The sequence below is a fragment of the Papaver somniferum genome, chromosome 10 (assembly GCF_003573695.1).
Source record: "Papaver somniferum cultivar HN1 chromosome 10, ASM357369v1, whole genome shotgun sequence".
NCBI lineage: Eukaryota > Viridiplantae > Streptophyta > Magnoliopsida > Ranunculales > Papaveraceae > Papaver > Papaver somniferum.
The window spans coordinates 50,714,635-50,732,946 of record NC_039367.1 but is presented as its reverse complement, the minus strand read 5'-3'; positions in this window follow the sequence as shown (position 1 = coordinate 50,732,946).

Here is an 18,312-nt window from a genome sequence, read left to right as displayed (position 1 = left end):
TTGTATCTTTATTCTTGATGAATAAACTAAGTTTCGACTATGTGAAATCATCGAAACAAAGTTGATATTCTCTTTTAGTCATGATATCTCTTTGAGAATTTCATAATGATCCCGCAATTTTCGTACCTTTGCCAATTTGTATTGACAAAAAGGAGGGTTCATATGGTTTACAGATCATTATGTAAGGGGGAGTGGTTTTCATTGTGAGATGGAAGTATTGACTAAGGGGGAGTGATACATATCACCGTAGTATTATTGTCAAAGTTGTGATTCAATTGGAATTTGATGATGTGTAATAATACTATGACACTGTATAACAATGATTGAGAACATATGTTTTCTTATTGTTATGGCTACGGATCTTCAACAACAATGATGCTGAATTGAACACGTTCAGAATCACTGGAGTACTTGGAGTGGCGAAGAATTCAAGGAATGTTGAAGAACCAAGGAAATCAAGCATGATGGATGAGAAGCTACAAAATTTATTTATTTTGTAATCCATATGTATTGATAGTTTTGTCACTAAAATGACAAAAGGGGAGATTGTTAGAGCATTGCTCGGCCGAACTCGCAAGCTTTGCGATCTCAAACTTGTTTGTCAAGTTTAAGTGATCAAAACTATAAGTCTTGATTTCTAGTCTACTTATAGCTATGTCTCGGATTAGGATAGAATGTGTAGTTGAGATTTAGACTTCACGGCGTTCATCGGTTGAAGACGAAGATCTACTAAGGAGAGCTCGGAGGAACTTTATCAACAAAAGGTATGTGGAGACTAAAACTTATCTATCACTCAGAAGTCTATTCTATTCTATCTCCTAATGAAACTAAGTCGTATAGCTATATAGACTTTAATATTATGCACATTTGATATTTCGTGCTGAGCTTAACTCGGTTATCTATTTCTTGAAATATGTGTTGGAATCTTTTTTCTTTAGCTAGGTTCATCGTATTCTTGACGAGTTTAGTTGGAAATAATTTATTTGTTGGAAACTAAATAATAAGTCAAAAGATAATCATGTGAAAATCGCCTTGAAACATCTTACATGATTTGTGTGAGACAATCATTTGATGTCGACTCGGAAAGTTTCGTATGATCATTCAATCACTTTAAAATTACTTATAAGCTAATTGTTTGTGTGAGATAGTTATTGTCGTCTTCTAAGGATGTTCCAATGATTGAAATGGGAGTTTAGAACAAACTAATCCTTGTCTGGATACATCACAGTATGCATACCAGTATGCAAACTGTTGTGGTATGATTCAGGTTAATAAACCTTATTTACATACCAGTATGCGAACGATTTTAACTGTTAAAGTCCGGGAATCAAGTTTGCATACCAGTATGTGAACGGTTCTACCTGAGTTAAGGTCCGGGACAGCAGTATGCATACCAGTTTGCAAACTGCTGGACAAGACTAAAGTCCGGAAGCTATAGTTTGCGTACCCTTTTGCAAACTTAGTGGTTAAAGTTCTAAAATCGATTAAATATGTTTTCATACTCATAAAAAAAATGTATTTATGAATTAAGGAATGCAATCTTTGCAAACTGTGGCTTAATGTTCATGAATTGATTCTCATGAATCAATCCGATTTTGATTCAATTGGTTCATATATATTTCTGTGAAATAGTGAACAATTGAACAACTCTATTTGAAACACAATTAGATTCATTTGATTATCTTTCATGTTTGATTGATCATCATATTTGATCTACAAGTATTAGATGAATGTGGCTAAGACAAAAGTGTTCATATGGCTAACTTAGGCTAATTATTATTGAGCCAACTCAATATACACGTTTAGGTACGATTATCCATATCTAAATGAAAGTAAATTTCATTTGTGTGTAACAAGCTAAGACCATCTAACGGTGGAGAGATATTGTTTTTGTTTTAAGCAGACTTAGCTTGAATCTTAAATCAAGTTTTCATCTAACGGTGAATATTGAATGTTTTGTTACTAAGCTATCTTAGATTTGATTGAAAGCAAACCCTGATTTGAAAGACTATATAAGGGAGAGCTCTAGAAACTGGAAAACCTAATACCGACACTTTCCCGTGTCTTAGTTGCGACTAGAGTCGATTCTCCTTTAACCTAGGTTTTTCCAAAACCATTATAGGTTAACAACTTGATGACTTCATTTGGGATTCATGAAGCCAGACCCAACTATTTTCTCTGTAGTTGCGTGATCTGATCTTACTTGTTCTATCGTATTGAGTACTATCTTCTCTAAGATTAACTCGAGATTTGTCTCCGATAGGTAAGATATAAAAAGTAATCACAAAGCTCTTCGTCTCATTCTTTGTGATTCCACAATAACTTCTTATACTACTATATAGTTAAGTTATTGTGAGGTAATTGATATTTATAGGTTGTTCTTCGGGAATATAAGACTGGATTATCAATTGGTTCCTGTTCACCTTGATTTATCAAAAGACGGAACAAAAACTTCATAGGTACTTCTGCGGGAGACATATTTATCTATCAGAATCGACTTATCTGTGTGAGACAGATTTGTTTATAAGTATTCGACTTTGGGTCGTAGCAACTCTTAGTTGTGGGTGAGATCAACTAAGGGAATCAAGTGCATAGAGTCTTGCTGGGATTCAGAGACGTAAGGAACGAGACTGCACCTTAATCGGTGTGAGACTTGGTTAGGGCTCAACTACATTCCAGTCCAAAGTTAACTTGTAGTAGGCTAGTGTCTGTGATGGCTTAATACAGTGTGGTGTTCAAATCCAGACTAGGTCCCGGGGTTTTTCTGCATTTGTGGTTTCCTCGTTAACAAAACTTCTGGTGTCTGTGTTATTTCTTTTCCGCATTATATTTGCTTATATAATTGAAATATCACAGGTTGTGCGTAAATCAATCAACTGTTAAATCCGACCTTTGGTTGTTGATATAGATTGATTGACACTTGGGTATTGGTCTTTGGTACCGTCCAAATTATCTCTCATATCAATTGGGCTCACAGATTTCTATCTGTTCGATTGCAGATTGTATTGAGAAATTGAGATATAACTCTTTGGAATATTTCTTGATTGAGCTCGCTTTATAAGCTGGTTGTCTCATAATTATATTGGAGTTATTCCATACAGATTGTCGAACGAATTATTGGGTGTGGTTGTTATACCCCCTCTTTTTCAAAAAGTAATCACAACAGTTCTTCGTCTCAGACTCTTGTGATTCCGCAATAACTTCTTCTGTTAATCAGTTAGGTTATTGTGAGGTGACTAATATTTCTAGGCTTCTCTTAGGGAGTATAAGAACGGTTTATTAGTTGGTTCACGTTCACCTTGATCTTTGTATCAAAAGATGGAACAAAAAGAATAAAGGATAGACATATCTGTGGGAGACAGATTTATTTATAATTCTTCGACTTTGGGTCGTACAACTCTTAGTTGTGGGTGATATCAGCTAAGGGAATCAAGTGTGTAGAGTTCTGCTGGGATTCAAGAGGCGCAAGGAACGCGATTGTACCTTAATCGGTGTGAGACTTGGTTAGAGCTCAACTACATTCCAGTCCGAAGTTAACTTGTAGTTGGCTAGAGTCTGTAGCGGCTTAATACAATGTGGTGTTCAAATCTGGACTAGGTCCCGGAGTTTTTCTGCATTTGCGGTTTCCTCGTTAACAAAATTTCTGGTATCTGTGTTATTTCTTTTTCGCATCATATTTTTATATAATTGAAATATCACAGGTTGTGCGTAGTTCAATCAGTTGATAAATCTGACGTTGATTTTTGGATAGAACTTGATTGACACTCGGCCATTGGTCTTTGGTACCATCCGAGTTATTCTCATATCAATCAGTCTGACGAATTTCTATCTAGTTGATTTACTGATTGTATTGAGAAAGAGATATAATTCTTTGACATCTTTCTTGATTGAGTCTCACTTTTAAGTTGGTGCATGAGTGAGCACTTACTGCCCATATAGATTTCCGAACGAAATATTGGGTGTGGTTGTTATACCCCCCACGTTTTCAAAAAGCACTTTATGCCCAATGCAATTTTTTTTATAGAAATCATATTATCATGAAACGCTTTCGTATTTTCCTTGTAAATGAGTGAGCTCTCAAATGCCTCATTGGGAATCTCCACTAGCTCTTGAAGTTGTAACTTCCTTTGCTTTCCAGCACCATCTAGTTCCATATTGCATTGCTTAATAGCCCAAAACGTCTTATGCTCAATATCAAAAGGTAGGTAACAAGGTTTACCATACACAATCCTAAAGGGAGACATCCCTATAGGTGTCTTGTATGCGTATCTATAATCCCACAAAGCATCATTAAGTCGCAAACTCCAATATTTCCTTGTTGGATTCACCGTCTTCTCTAGAATAGACTCCATCTCTCGGTTAGAAACCTCAGCTTGTCCATTTGTTTGGGGATGATAATGTGTTGCAATCTTGTGCGACACATTGTACTTCTTCAACAAGCCTTGTAAGAACCTGTTTTTGAAGTGTGAACCCCCGTTGCTAATTATGGATCTTGGAATTCCAAACCTTGCAAAAATATTAGATTGCACAAAATCTGAACACTTTAGAATCATTAATCGGGGTGGATTTAGCTTCCGCCCATTTCGAGACACAATCAACATCAAGCAAGATATAAAATTCTCATGAGAGTTGGCAAAAAGACCCATAAAATCAATACCCCGTGCATCAAAAACTTCAATAATAAAAGTTTGTGGCATTTGATTTCGAGCACCTAGATTGCCTATTCTTTGGCACCTATCACAAGTTGTACAAAATGTATATGCATCCTTGAACAAGATTGTCCAAAAGAAACCGTTTTCAAGTACCTTGTGAGCGGTTCTCTTACTCCCAAAATGTCCTTCGCAAGCATATGAGTGACAAAAAGACAAGATAGAGTTTAATTCAGATTCGGGAATGCACCTTCATATTACTTGGTCACTATAATGTTTCCATAAGTATGGATCATCCCATATATATTGGTTCCCTAACTTCTTAAGTTTGTACCTCTCAGCACGAGACAATTTCTTTGGGATTTGTTTGGACATCAAGTAATTAACGATATCGACATACCATGGTTCCGCAATAGCAAGTGAGAATAGTTGCTCATCCGGGAAATTTTCACGTAATGGGATAGCTTCCTTGTTTACAGCAAGACGACCCAAGTGATCCGCAACGGTGTTCTCTATTCCTTTCCTATCTCTGATATCTATATCAAACTCTTGTAAGAGTAGAATCCGTCGTATAAGCCTCGGTTTCCCCTATTTCTTTGTAAGCAAGTACCTAAGTGTTGCATCATCAGAAAAGACAACAACTATTGTACCAATTAGATAAGAGCGAAATTTTTCCAATGCAAATACAATAGCTAACAACTATTTTTCAATGGTTGTGTAGTTTTTCTGGGCCTCATTGAGCGTCCTAGAAGCATAATAAATTGTATGAGGTATCTTCTCCACATGTTGCCAAAGCACCTCACCAACCGCATAGTTACTTGCATCACACATGAGCTCAAACGACCTGCTCCAATCTGGTGGTTTAATGATAGGGGCTGAAATCAAAAGTTCTTTCAGACGATTGAAGGCCGCCACACATTTTTCATCAAAGTTAAAAACCAATCTTTCTGCAATAATTAAGTTGCAAAGTGGTGGTGCTATCTTGGAAAAGTCCTTGACGAATCTTAGATAAAAACCTGCATGAACAAGAAAAGAGTGTATCTCCATCACCGTAGTGGGAGGGGTTAAAGCACGAATAAGGTCTATATCAACTTCCAAGCATTTAGAAGATATTATGTGGCCTAAAACTATGCCACGAGTTACCATAAAATGACACTTCTCCCATTCAGCACAAGGTTTGTTTCAACACATTGTTGAAGGATTAGTGACAAGTTGTTCAAGCATAGGTCTAATGAATCACCAAATACACTAAATTCATCCATGAATACTTCGATGATTTTTTCAACATACTCGGAAAATATGCTCACCATACACCTTTGAAAGGTAGCTGGAGCATAACACAAGCCAAAAGATATCATCATATAAGTAAAAGTACCGAATAGACAAGTGAAAATGGTTTTCTCTTGATCCTCTGGCGCTATCACAATCTGATTGTACCCTGAATAGCCATCAAGAAAACAATAATAAGAGTGTCCAGCTAAACGTTCAAGCATTTGATCAATAAATTATAAAGGAAAGTGATCTTATCTAGTGGTGACATTTTTAATTTTCTGTAGTCAATAATGTTAGAGCATTGCTTGGTCGAACTCACAAGTGTTGCTATCTCAAGATTGTTATCAAAACTATATCTTGATTTCTAGTCTACAATTAGTTAAGTCTCGGACTAGGATAAAAATGTAGTACAGTGGATCACGGCAGTCATCATTGCGTTCTACCGTTTGAAGGCGAAGATCAACCGAAGATTTGGAGAACTTCATCAACAAAAGGTAAGAGAAGACTGAACCACCTATATCTCAAGTTATATTCACTTTTCTATTATTTGAAACAATATCGCATAACTAATTAGACTAGTATGCATAGACAAGAATTTCGAGTCGAGAACTAATTTTCTAGTTAACAAATTTCTTGAAATATAATGACTAGGCTTAATGAGCATTTGTTCATACTTGATGAATTTCAGTTAAGGAAAATTTATTGTTCGGATCAAAATCATGATTCAAGTTTATCATTCGTAAATAGCCTAGAACAGTGATACATGTCATTGATGTTATTCGGGAATGTTTCGAATCGATTTAGAGAGAAATATATAACTATTATAGATTCAGATACAGGACAGTGGTATCAGTCTTACAAACTGGGAAAACTGTTATATGTCTGAACCCGTATTACATGTACTCGTACATGTAATACCCCGTGTTTTTAGCATGGCGCATGCTAAAAGATGCGCCATGCCCCGGGTTGGCAGCGGACAGCCATCACGGCTGGACATCGGATTGGCAGCGGACAACCAACATGGATGGACATCGGTTTGGCAGCGGACAGCCAACAACCATCATGGTCGGGTATATGGCAACGCCCATGAATAGTAAAAGTGGGAGTTGATGAATGATTTTTCCTCCCCTAATCAAAGTTGTAAAAATGTTAAGTTAACATATATAGGGAGGGGTACTTGGTTGAAGGTGCATATACGGACCATGCACCAAGTGAGATAGCCTTAGAGATATACAACCATCACGGCTGGACATTGGAGTGGCCTATGGGCCAAAGACGGAAGTACAACCATCACGAGCCTTCAAAGGACCTGGCTCAGGAAATGTTTAGCCGTCATGGCCGGACATTAGAACTGACCTGTGAGCCATAATTGAATGTACAACTATCACGGTCGTATATCGTTGTTGGCCAGGGTGGTGAGGTGCAGCCATCACGGCATGGGGAGTTGATGAATGATTTTTGCTCCCCTAATCTAAGTTGTAAAAATGTAAAGTTAACATATATAGGGAGGGTAGTTGGTTGAAGGTGCATATGCGGACCATGCACAAAGTAAGTTTCATAACTTAGTCGAAAGGGTATTAATTATGCCTAAGTCTCATTTATAGCTCCGTAGCCTTCCTAATGGGGCATATGATGCGAAGGCATCACTATTCCATACTGCGGACCAAATATGCATCACGAATGCATTTTGACGGAACGATCTATACGGACTAGGCCATTACCTTTATTGTTAGGCCACGGTCTTGCAAACGAGTTGGAATAAGTTGCTTGTACCTTCGTGATGAAGTACAGTCTGTGCTTGATCCCTTTAGAGTAAGGAAGGGTACGTAGGCAGCCGCAATGAGTTGCAACATTACCGGTCCAGCACGTTGTCACTCATATCATCTAATTTAGAGATGATTGCGGCACTTTGGCCTCTCATGTCATCTGGCTAGGTAGCTCGATGCGAGAGATGATTGTGGCCAGACTTGATGAGGCAAGTTGCATGCCAGCCAATGGATGCTCATACTTCCTATCAAGCTACATAGAGTTGGTATATGTTCCAGTTGCGAAATTGGACATGGCCAATAGAGTGAGCTACGTTGGTAATCAAAGTAAGGGAACAAATATAGGCTCGAAGCGTCCTATGCCTAAGTCCCAGGCATTTTCCTTATGCTTGGACAATACTCGGAAGGCAGTGATGCATGCAAGATGCATCGACCATAGCCAATATAACAAGGGTAAGTTTGGAACAGTGTGGAAGCTAAATTAGATGCATCATGCTCCACGATCATGTCTGCAAGGGCAAATAGACGTGTGTTTTCCTAGCTTTAAAGGCCCGGATCATAGCATCATCATGGCGCATCAGGGAAGTTACGGCTTGCGGGGCAACGTGCCAAAGGCGTAATTTTCCGGTCCGTCACAGTACAAGTAGCGGAGTAGCTATATATATATCGACTTAAAGATTTGTGATACGCATATTCTTATGCATATCATGTGAAAATATGTTTAACTCGTGAACCGGATCGGTATGCATACCTGTATGCAAACCATTCTTGAACTGTGGTTACAGAACCGGGGTGAGTTTCCAAACCGGTACGCAAACTAAAATAATTATGTGTTCTTGAACTCGACAACATTTCCAAACCGGTAGCCAAACTGATTTCACTCTGTGAACTCCGGAACCGGTGACAGTCTTAAGGTTTCCAAACCGGTACGAAAATCTAAAAAGTTTTGTGAACTCGGGAACTTTGGTTTGGTTAAAAGTTTACAAATCGGTATGTGTTCTGTGACTGAACCAACTCACCTTGTACACCTACTAACCATGTCGATTATATTTTCAAGTGTGTTTAAATTATTTCTACGAGATAATTAGCATTTGATTAATTCTCTAAAAAGACTAGACTTATTTGATCACATGTTTGTGACTCAGAGTTAATGTCTTATGTGTTCATGAAAATGAAGATTAAGCTTTTAAGTTCAAACCGTCTAGTTTCGGTTAACCATGTTGAACATAGTATTTGTACACGGTTCGGTTACGATTTTACCTAACCAGAGTATATATCTTGTTTATGTGAACCAGATTCAAAGATTCATCTAACGGTGGATATTGTTTGCTTGGTTCCAAAGCAATCTTAGCTTAATCTAAAGCAACCTATGCTTTGAATGTCTATAAAAGGGGAACCTCAAGCAACTGGGATCTTTGAATCCCGACACTACTTTTGGTGTGTCCTAGTTGTATCTAGAGTCGTCTTCTCCAGAAACCCTTTTAGAGTTTAGCGACTACAAAGTCTTTACAGGGATTCGTGAAGACAGGTCCAATTATCTTTCCTTGATAACTCGAGTATATCGATCTTGATTATTTGTTGAGCTTGCTCCGTTGATCAAGATAGATAGAAATCATCAAAGTTCTCTTCATCTCAAACTTTGTTGATTCCACAAGTTTTATACTTATGAGGTGATTAATAATATAGGCTACACTTTGGGTTGCATAAGTCCGGATTTTGAGGTTAGCTAGACTTTTTCTATTGCTATCGATTTCCACACCTTTGAACAAACTATTTTATTGTAAAAGGAAATCATCATATATGCTTAATCTGTGGGATGCATATTTGGTTTAAAATTTTCAATTGAGTTGAAGCAACTCTTAGTTGGTGTGACTTCATCAAAGGGAATCCATTGCACGGAGTCCTGCTGGGATTCAAGAGGCGTAAGGAGTGCGACTGTACCTTAATCGGTAGGATACCTTTTATGGATCAACTACATTCCAGTCTGAAGTTAATTGGTAGTAGGATAGTGTCTGTAGAGGCTTAATACAATTTGGAGTTCAATCTGGACTGGGTCCCGGGGTTCTTCTGCATTTGCGGTTTCCTCGTTAACAAAACTTCTGGTGCATGCGTTATTTCATTTTCCGCATTATATTGTTTATCTTTATAATTGAAATGTCACAGCTTGTGCATTGATCAATCATGGTAGATACATCTGACCTAGTTTGTTGGATACGACTTGATTGATTCTTGGACATTGGTCTCTGGTATCGTTCAAGTAATCTCTTTATGATTAGGTTCACGGAATTGTCTCTGTAAACGTTCTAATCACAAGAGAGAGATATATAACTCTATATGATCGCAGTCGTATGCGTCAAAAATAAATTACTTTCTCACTACTCAAAATATATAATATAGCAAGGGCAAGAAAGCATTGTTCCCACGGAGAGGTCTTGGTTGTCAATATGTTTCGATTTCTTAAATAAACAAAGATGGGATTTTTCTGATTTTATGTAAAGGAAATTAAACTAAAAGCAAACAAAGTAAAGCAAGCACGCAAATGTGTGAAGATTTTGGTTAAGTATTTCGTCTTCAATCACAAACATGCTTTCAACACAATAACTAGAATTGATATTTTAATCTCAAGTTTTATCAAAGGCCCTAGGATACCTTGATCGCAAGTTTATCCCGCAAATCTCCTCTTGTCATCAACAAACACATTAAAAGATGCGAATATGAATTCTATCTTAAAGAACAACCTAACGTGTAAAAGCACTAATCAAGTTTAATTCCCTAGATGCATTAAGTTATATGAAATCAGGCCAATCAAAGCAATTGAATGTGGAAAGGCACTAATCCGATTTAACAAAGGTTATGGTTCACATATGATTACAAGGATGCATCACTACAAGCTATAACCATATTTATACTACTTGTAATCAAGAATTTATCACTTTTGCGTATAACAAATCCTAATATAGCAATAGAGATGAAAGCAAACTCAATCAATTCGCGACTCGACTAAACAACGGTCAAATCATGTAACAATATTAATGGTGAATCATAAACGATAATATGGGAGAAAACTAATTTACTAAATAAGAAACATGTTATGTGAAATTCAACTAATCCATAACCAATGATAAGATTAAACACTCATGTTAAAGGAGTTCATCACAAGAATGAAAAGAAGTTTCATGTTTCTAAACCCTAGAACAAAAGTAGAAGAGAAGATATTCCATCATTAAAATGGAACTCCTCTTTCTTTTATGTAGGAATTACCTATAAGTACTATTATGGTGTTCTTAGTTAGTAGCAGGTCCACCCACTAAAGCCTAGTAACTGGAGGTCCATAATAAAAAGAAAACAATAAAATTGGACCCAAATTTTTAGTCCCTGGTCCATACACGTGCGGGACCTTTTCTGTGCATTTTTAAAATCACCGAAATACCCCTTCTCTATGAGGTTTATAATCAGTTTCATATTTCTACTCGAGCTCATTTTTTCAGATCCATTTTTTTCTCTCTTTCCTCTCGATACAGCTTCGAAATCTCGACATGGTTTTTGAAGATTGTTTGTTCCAGGTATGTTTTATAATCATATTATTTGATTCTTTATTAGTTTTTTTTTGATTTGTTTTTTCGACCGAATCATGAGGATCAAATCGATTTTCATGATGTTTTATATTTTTTTTCCTTTTTGGTAATCATTATAGATGTATTCCCAACTGATTTTGATGATTTACAGTTTTTTTATTAATTTATTAGTGTTTTAGATCGGCTTTGGTTTTTTTTACTCATGGATTCATCACTTAATTTGTATGATTCAGCAGTATATATATGTCGTACTGAAAACTGCTGAATCAATTTTGTTATTAGTTATATTTTCATCACTTTTTGGTAATCTATATATATATTCCCAACTGATTTTGATGATTTACAGTTTTTTATTAATTTATTAGGTTTTAGATCGGCTTTGATTTTGTTTTACTCATGGATTCATCACTTAATTTGTATGATTCAGCAGTACATATATGTCGTACTGAAAACTGCTGAATCAATTTTGTTATTATTTATATTTTTCATCACTTTTTTTTGTTTGATCCAGAAGTATATATATGGGATACTAAAATAAAAGTGTTTTGATTATATTTTTTTTCGTTGATTCATTAAATTATACTGAAATATGTGTTTTGATTCGGTTATATCCAGTTTTTCCACTGGCTTTGGGTTCGATCCATTAATACGTATATGTAATACCGAAATATGTGCTTTGATTATGTTATATTCATCGATTCATCAATTTTTCTTTACATGCAGTTGATTTTTAGTTCATGAATACGCAGTAAGTATATGACGTACTGATAGAACTTCTTATGATTCTGTTTTATTCAGAGTTTTGCCACTTTTTTTGTTTGATCCATGAGTACGTATGCGAAATACTGAAATATGTGCTAGTTTTGTATAGCTTTTTTCTTTGTTTATCACCAGTACATTTATGGAGTACTGAAACAACTGCTTTGATTTTGTTGTATTCACTTAAAGTTATCATCTAGCAGTACATACATCGAATACTGACTTATGAATTCATTAAATTGTTGCAGGTGTTGATATCAGTATGAACGCCCATTTGAATGCAGTGAAACTGATATTGAAGGTTAAAATCCAGTGACATTGGATCGCCTGAGTGTGAGGTTAAACTGATATGTACTCAAATTCTGTAAGCAATATAACATATATGTACTCAATTTATGTAAGCGTGCAGCAGACATGTACTCGAATTTATAAGCAATGTAGCAGATATGTACTCGATATAATAAGGTTGTAAGCAGTGCAACAAATATTTACTCGAATTTATAAGCAACAGATATATTGTCGAATTTGTAAGCAGTGTAGCAGATATGTACTCGAATTTATAAGCAGTGTAGTATAGAAGATACATATTCAAATTTGTAAGCAGTGCAGAAGATATGTACTCGAATTTATAAGTATATAAGATATGTACTCAAATTTGTAAGCAGTGCAACAGATATGTACTCAATATAATAAGAGTGTAGACACGCACACGTTTGGTAGTAGAGGGTATTATGGTCATTTCAACGTTTTCAATTAATTTTGGACCTCCAGATAAAAAAAAAATTCGGTTGGACCCTACTATAAATAACTATATGGGCCCAGGACCAACCAACAAATTTTCCTTATGTAGGAATTAGCTAGAGCCAAAATAACTAGAGCCAGCCCAATTCAAAAGCCCATCAGTCCACCACTTGATATGCCTGTCAGTTTTGTGAAACTGACAAGGTAATTAAGGCTGAGCTATCACCTGGCGGTATCACTCTCCTTCCCTCTGCATCATTACCACTCCAATCAGTTCAGTTCCATATGCCCATGACTGCCATCAGCACCAACTTAGTCTGCTCACAACCATACTCCATCTGAGCTGCAACTCCAGTTTCACCATAAGTACCACTTCAGCTTTAGTACTTGACTTGTTTACTCATAATCTCAGCTGCAACCACATTCATCTCACCGCAGTAACACAACCATTGCCCCTGCCATGACTCCTTGCTGCTATAACAACCATCTCAGCACCAGCTTGCAGTGTTCCTAGCACAATCATCAACTATCTCACTTCAGTCCCTTGTTCTTGCATTGTTGCCACTGTAGTACATCTCAGCTGCAATTCAAATCTTGCACCACCTGTAGCTGCTACACATCTCCTCATACTCTGTCAGAACCAATAACCATGATACTCTTCTCTCAACCCTTGACAAACATGGCTGCAACTCTGCCATTACTGCACCCAGCAACACCATTTTCTTCTCCTTGTTTTGTTGGCAGCTGCTCATATGATTCTCCCATGTTCACCTGCAACAACCACCAGTTCAATAACACAGTACCACTGATTCAAACCAGAGATCATTGTCTCAACTGCATCATTCACCAACACTGCAGCTTCAACCATTTCACTCTGCCTAGCCAAGAGCATCTCCCATCAGTGCTATGTCTTCTATTCCTGCAATCTGCCAGCAATTCAAGCCATTCATTCTTGTTATCAAACAGCTCACTTTCCTAGTCTATTTTCTTGCTAAAGCTTGCTCAAAATCTCTTCCCAACAATGCCATAGCTTCCATCAGTCCTCAAACTCAAACTCATGCCTTAATCTTGCTCAGACTCTCACATAACAGCAATTCCATTTGTTCCCTGTATTTCATTCACCATAAACAACTCAAGAACCATCTCCATTTCAACTGCATTATCTTCTCAACACTTTACCTGCACCTGAGTCACCTCTGTTGCTTCAATAGCAGCTACATCAAACCAACATCATCATCTCCTCAACACCAATTCAGACCCATTAGCTCAATCAAAAGCATCCATTAAACTATCTGAGCCACCATGAGCTCAAACCCATTCACCAGATGTGAATCCGAGTCATACCCATCTCTGCAATCCAGACATACAAACAAAAGCAACTAATTTCTCATCCTTGTTCATCACTGATGTCTCAGTAGCAACTCCATCATCAATTACACCCATTTCTCTTCTAAACTTTGAATCAAACCGACAATTGAACTCAACCGAACTCTATTCATCAACACAACTGTTAATTGCTTCATTACAGAGCTTCAATTTCTCCCCCATCATCTTCAATCGAGAGCAGCAGCAAAATCCACGGAAACCCTAACTCTGAATCGAACTCGAGCTCCATTTCCTTCTCAGCTTATCAACAACAACAACAACAACAGAACCAAAACCTCTCTCAATCTCTTCCATTTCTTCTTTTAATGGCTGCAGGTCTTCCTTGATTTCTTCTTCATTAAACATCACCATTTCCTGAATCGACTGCACTTTAATCTTCATTAACTGCTCATCTCAAGACCCCTTCGAATTCTCTGAGTTTCTGCTCTTGATTTCTTTCTATCTATTTCGGGGTAACAACAGCAGCAGCCACTGCTTTTTCTCCTTCTCAATTTCAGGGCAGTGTAATAGCAATGATTGACAGAGAAAGAGAACTCTCGAAGTCTCGATTTAGGGTTGTGTGGGCTAGTGGATATTGCCACCCTAGTGAGGTAGATAAGGGCCACCTGATATTATTTGGCTTGTCAGTTCCAAGTAACTGACAATTCATTCTTCAGTCCTTCATGCTCAACCTAGCCAGCTGCAAGTATCACTCGCATATGAATTGACCTTTTCGCCATTTACGCTCCAAATGAACGTTTTCTCCTTCTTTTTCTCATAACGACTCCAAAGTACCTGATAAACTCAAAAGTAATCATAAGGTACATAATTCACAAGAAAACATAGCAAAGAAAGTATAAACTATAGATATAACTGAAGGTGTTTATGACACCTATCAAATTCCCCCAAACTTAGACTTTGGTAGTCCTCGAGCAAATCAAACAAAATAATTCTAAAACATACATACAACTCTGTTTCGTCGAGGCTACGGTCACACTTAGCAAGTATAAGAAGCCTTTAAACCCCTAGGTGTCCCTAGTAGGCGAGTTTTAGTCTCGTGAGGGTTTACTAGAGGTATACCCACAAAACCTATTTTTCCAACTTATTAGTTCTCCGAAATGATAGCATCCAACGCGCTAAGAAGACATAGAGATTCTGCACACTAGTCATAAGAAGTTAGACATATATATGAACACAATCTCATCCTTAAAAGTTGAGAGAGAAATAACCATCCCTTATCGAAAGAAATTCGGGTTCGGAGTGATCGAAAGTCTCGACTCTGCCTCACAAGAAAGGGTTTTATGAAGTTGCTCTCAATAATAAATAACTCTTTATGAGTCACACATGTGTCCAGGTAGGATTGAAGAGAGAATCCCGCGACACCTTGAATGGTAGGAAGGAAAAAACCCTCTGAATTGTTTTGAAAACCCACATCTTTTATTCATTTTGAAAACCCTTTTTTCTGACGATCTCTAAGAAAGGAAATCAACCACTTAACGAAGGTGGGAATATGCTTACTTACCTCGTTATCCGTTCGACGTGCAACTAGCACCACTCTCACAGCATCCATAAAAACGTCTTCAGTCTTCAATCCTTGTCTACATCTTTTTCTTCGGTCTTCAACTCTTGATGATGAAATCTTGAACTTCGTAGAATCTTGAAAATGTGATTCTTTCCTCTAATTCCTTGTTGCTTGAAACTTCATTATAGATATTTCTTCTTCCATTGGCTTTATTGAATGATTACAAAACCAGAAACGAACTAAACAAACCAAAATATGATAGCAATGAATATTATTTTTTTCTTTTTTTTTTTTCTTTTTTAACATGCAAGATAAATAAAGTAAATACAAAATGAAAACAAACAAAATATTAAAACTAATGATGAACCTAATAAAATATTTCTCTTGTCTTTTTTTTTGTGACAAGGGACCTAGCATAATGATGACCATGTCCCAAGTTTTTTTTTTTTTTTTTTTTGACAAGAGAAAATAATACAAATACAAAATAAGGATAAAATAAAAATGCAAGTACAAAGGCCATGGTGTAAGTATTTTACCGCCTGATTCTTCACAACTTGTATGTCTCGATATCATAAAATTCTTTACTCTCATCTTGATAATCTTCACTCTTGTACAATAGTCTTCAACTTGTAAAAATTCTGCTTCTTGTCTTGTTGCTTTACTTGAATCTGAAATCTGCTCATTTCTGTACCGCTTCTTGTAAACCTTGAACGTCTTCAACTTTCCTTCAAATTTGTGATGCTCCTCTTGTTGATGATGCTGGTGTTTCTATGGACCTGTTCGTGTAGAGAGAGATAAAGTGGATGGTGTTAACTGCGAAAAAGATTAAAAGTGGTATGTAAGTTAGCAATTCGATGTCACCATCATGATTGATAAAATAACACTCAAGAGATCAAAGTAGTGCTTCTGTTGGTGGGAGGTTGGGTAGCTCACCATTCTACCCGGAGTTTACGTACGGTGACACACTCTAAATGCACAAATTTAGACACGTACAAAGAAGTGAAGGTCAGTGCCTCTCATGATTTAACATGGGCAGTCTCCACTATAGGGGACCACAACTCTAATACTGAATTCAGTCTACACCCCATTTGCCACTGGCATGGTTAAATCCAACTTTAACTCTCATACAAGTAAGAAATCCGATCATGTTCTCTGTCATCTCTAAGTTCAGTCACTCTTATGAGAATCTCGATGTAATCTTAGCGACATGTATACTATGTGACTCTAAACTAACTACAAGTTGGAGTTTTTTTATTCACTAATTTATACAAAAGTTGAAAATTTTGAAAAATTTACAATGCAAATGCTTAACCACTCCCCCACACTTAAACTTTACATTGTCCTCAATGTAAATTGAATCGTCCAAAGAAAGTCAAGGTGGGAAATCATACATGATAATGTGACAAGAAATCAGAAAATAAATGCAAGACAAGAAAAAGATAAGAATAAGACAAGAAATACTCATCCTATGGGTTGCCTCCCATGCAACGCTTGGTTTAAAGTCGTCAGCCCGACTTGCAAGACGAAGTCCCCATACACCAATAATCTGAAAAGTTGGGGATCCTTCCATGTAACCTGTTTTGCAAATACTCGCTTCACACAAATATTAGTACAAAAAAACAGAAGTGAAGCTATCGCCCCATATAAGTTTCCCCCACACTTATTCTTTTATATACTTGAAAGTGTATAAAGAACATAAAAATCAGGAACTTCTATGGTTTCTTCTTTGCAAACATTCATAGTATAAGAATCAAATGTTTCTAATGACGGATATCGAGAAACAAAGTCATTTAACAATATTCTCGAAGCACATATATTCAAGCCAATAAGAGGTAAAGGAGAAGGATTAATAGGCAAAGGGTTAGACAAACCTTGCAACTCTTGTGTTATGCTATCCTCTTCATCCTTAAAGAATTCACGTGAATTACTTACCTCTTGCACATCGTGGTCCTCTATCAAACCTTGCAAGCATTTTTCTTCCGTTTCTGCCTTAACCATAATCTCGACATAAACATCATCATTACAATCCTTTGCAAGCTCAATTGGGTCTTCCACAATATTAGTCATAACGCTCACATTCTCAACATACTCCTCTTCGTCTTCATTTTCAGACTCACCAAAATCAGAATCGTCGTCGGTTTCCCAACCTTTATCACGACGTCGTTTAAGTTCCATATGAATGGTCTTACTAATTTCATCGACAAGCTCTTCCGAGGCTCCATCATCTTCCAACTTGTATAATTTCTGTGCAAGTTTTCTAATGTTCACACGCTTACCACCATTGGCTACAATAAGTTCTCTTTCCCATGACTCTTCCTTTTGAATAGGCGAATGATCATAACTACAATCTAGAGTCGGGTAAGAAAAAGTTTGCAGAAATTGGTTTGTGCGACGTTCTTTCTATCACGGTCAAGTTAGTATAGTCTTCGTTACATGTCTTGTAATCCATTCATAATTTGTATACAACTCGAATGAAGCCAATTAGAAGTATAATTATTCCACCTTGGTGCTTGACTTACATACCCACTACAAGGTTGTTGTTGGTATGTATGAAAATCACCGTAAGGTTGTCTAGGATATGCATCATAACCAATAAATTGGTTTTGATTGTATCTCATAGATGGTAGGCAATTGTCATAGTGTTGAGGAGGTTGAAAACCGTA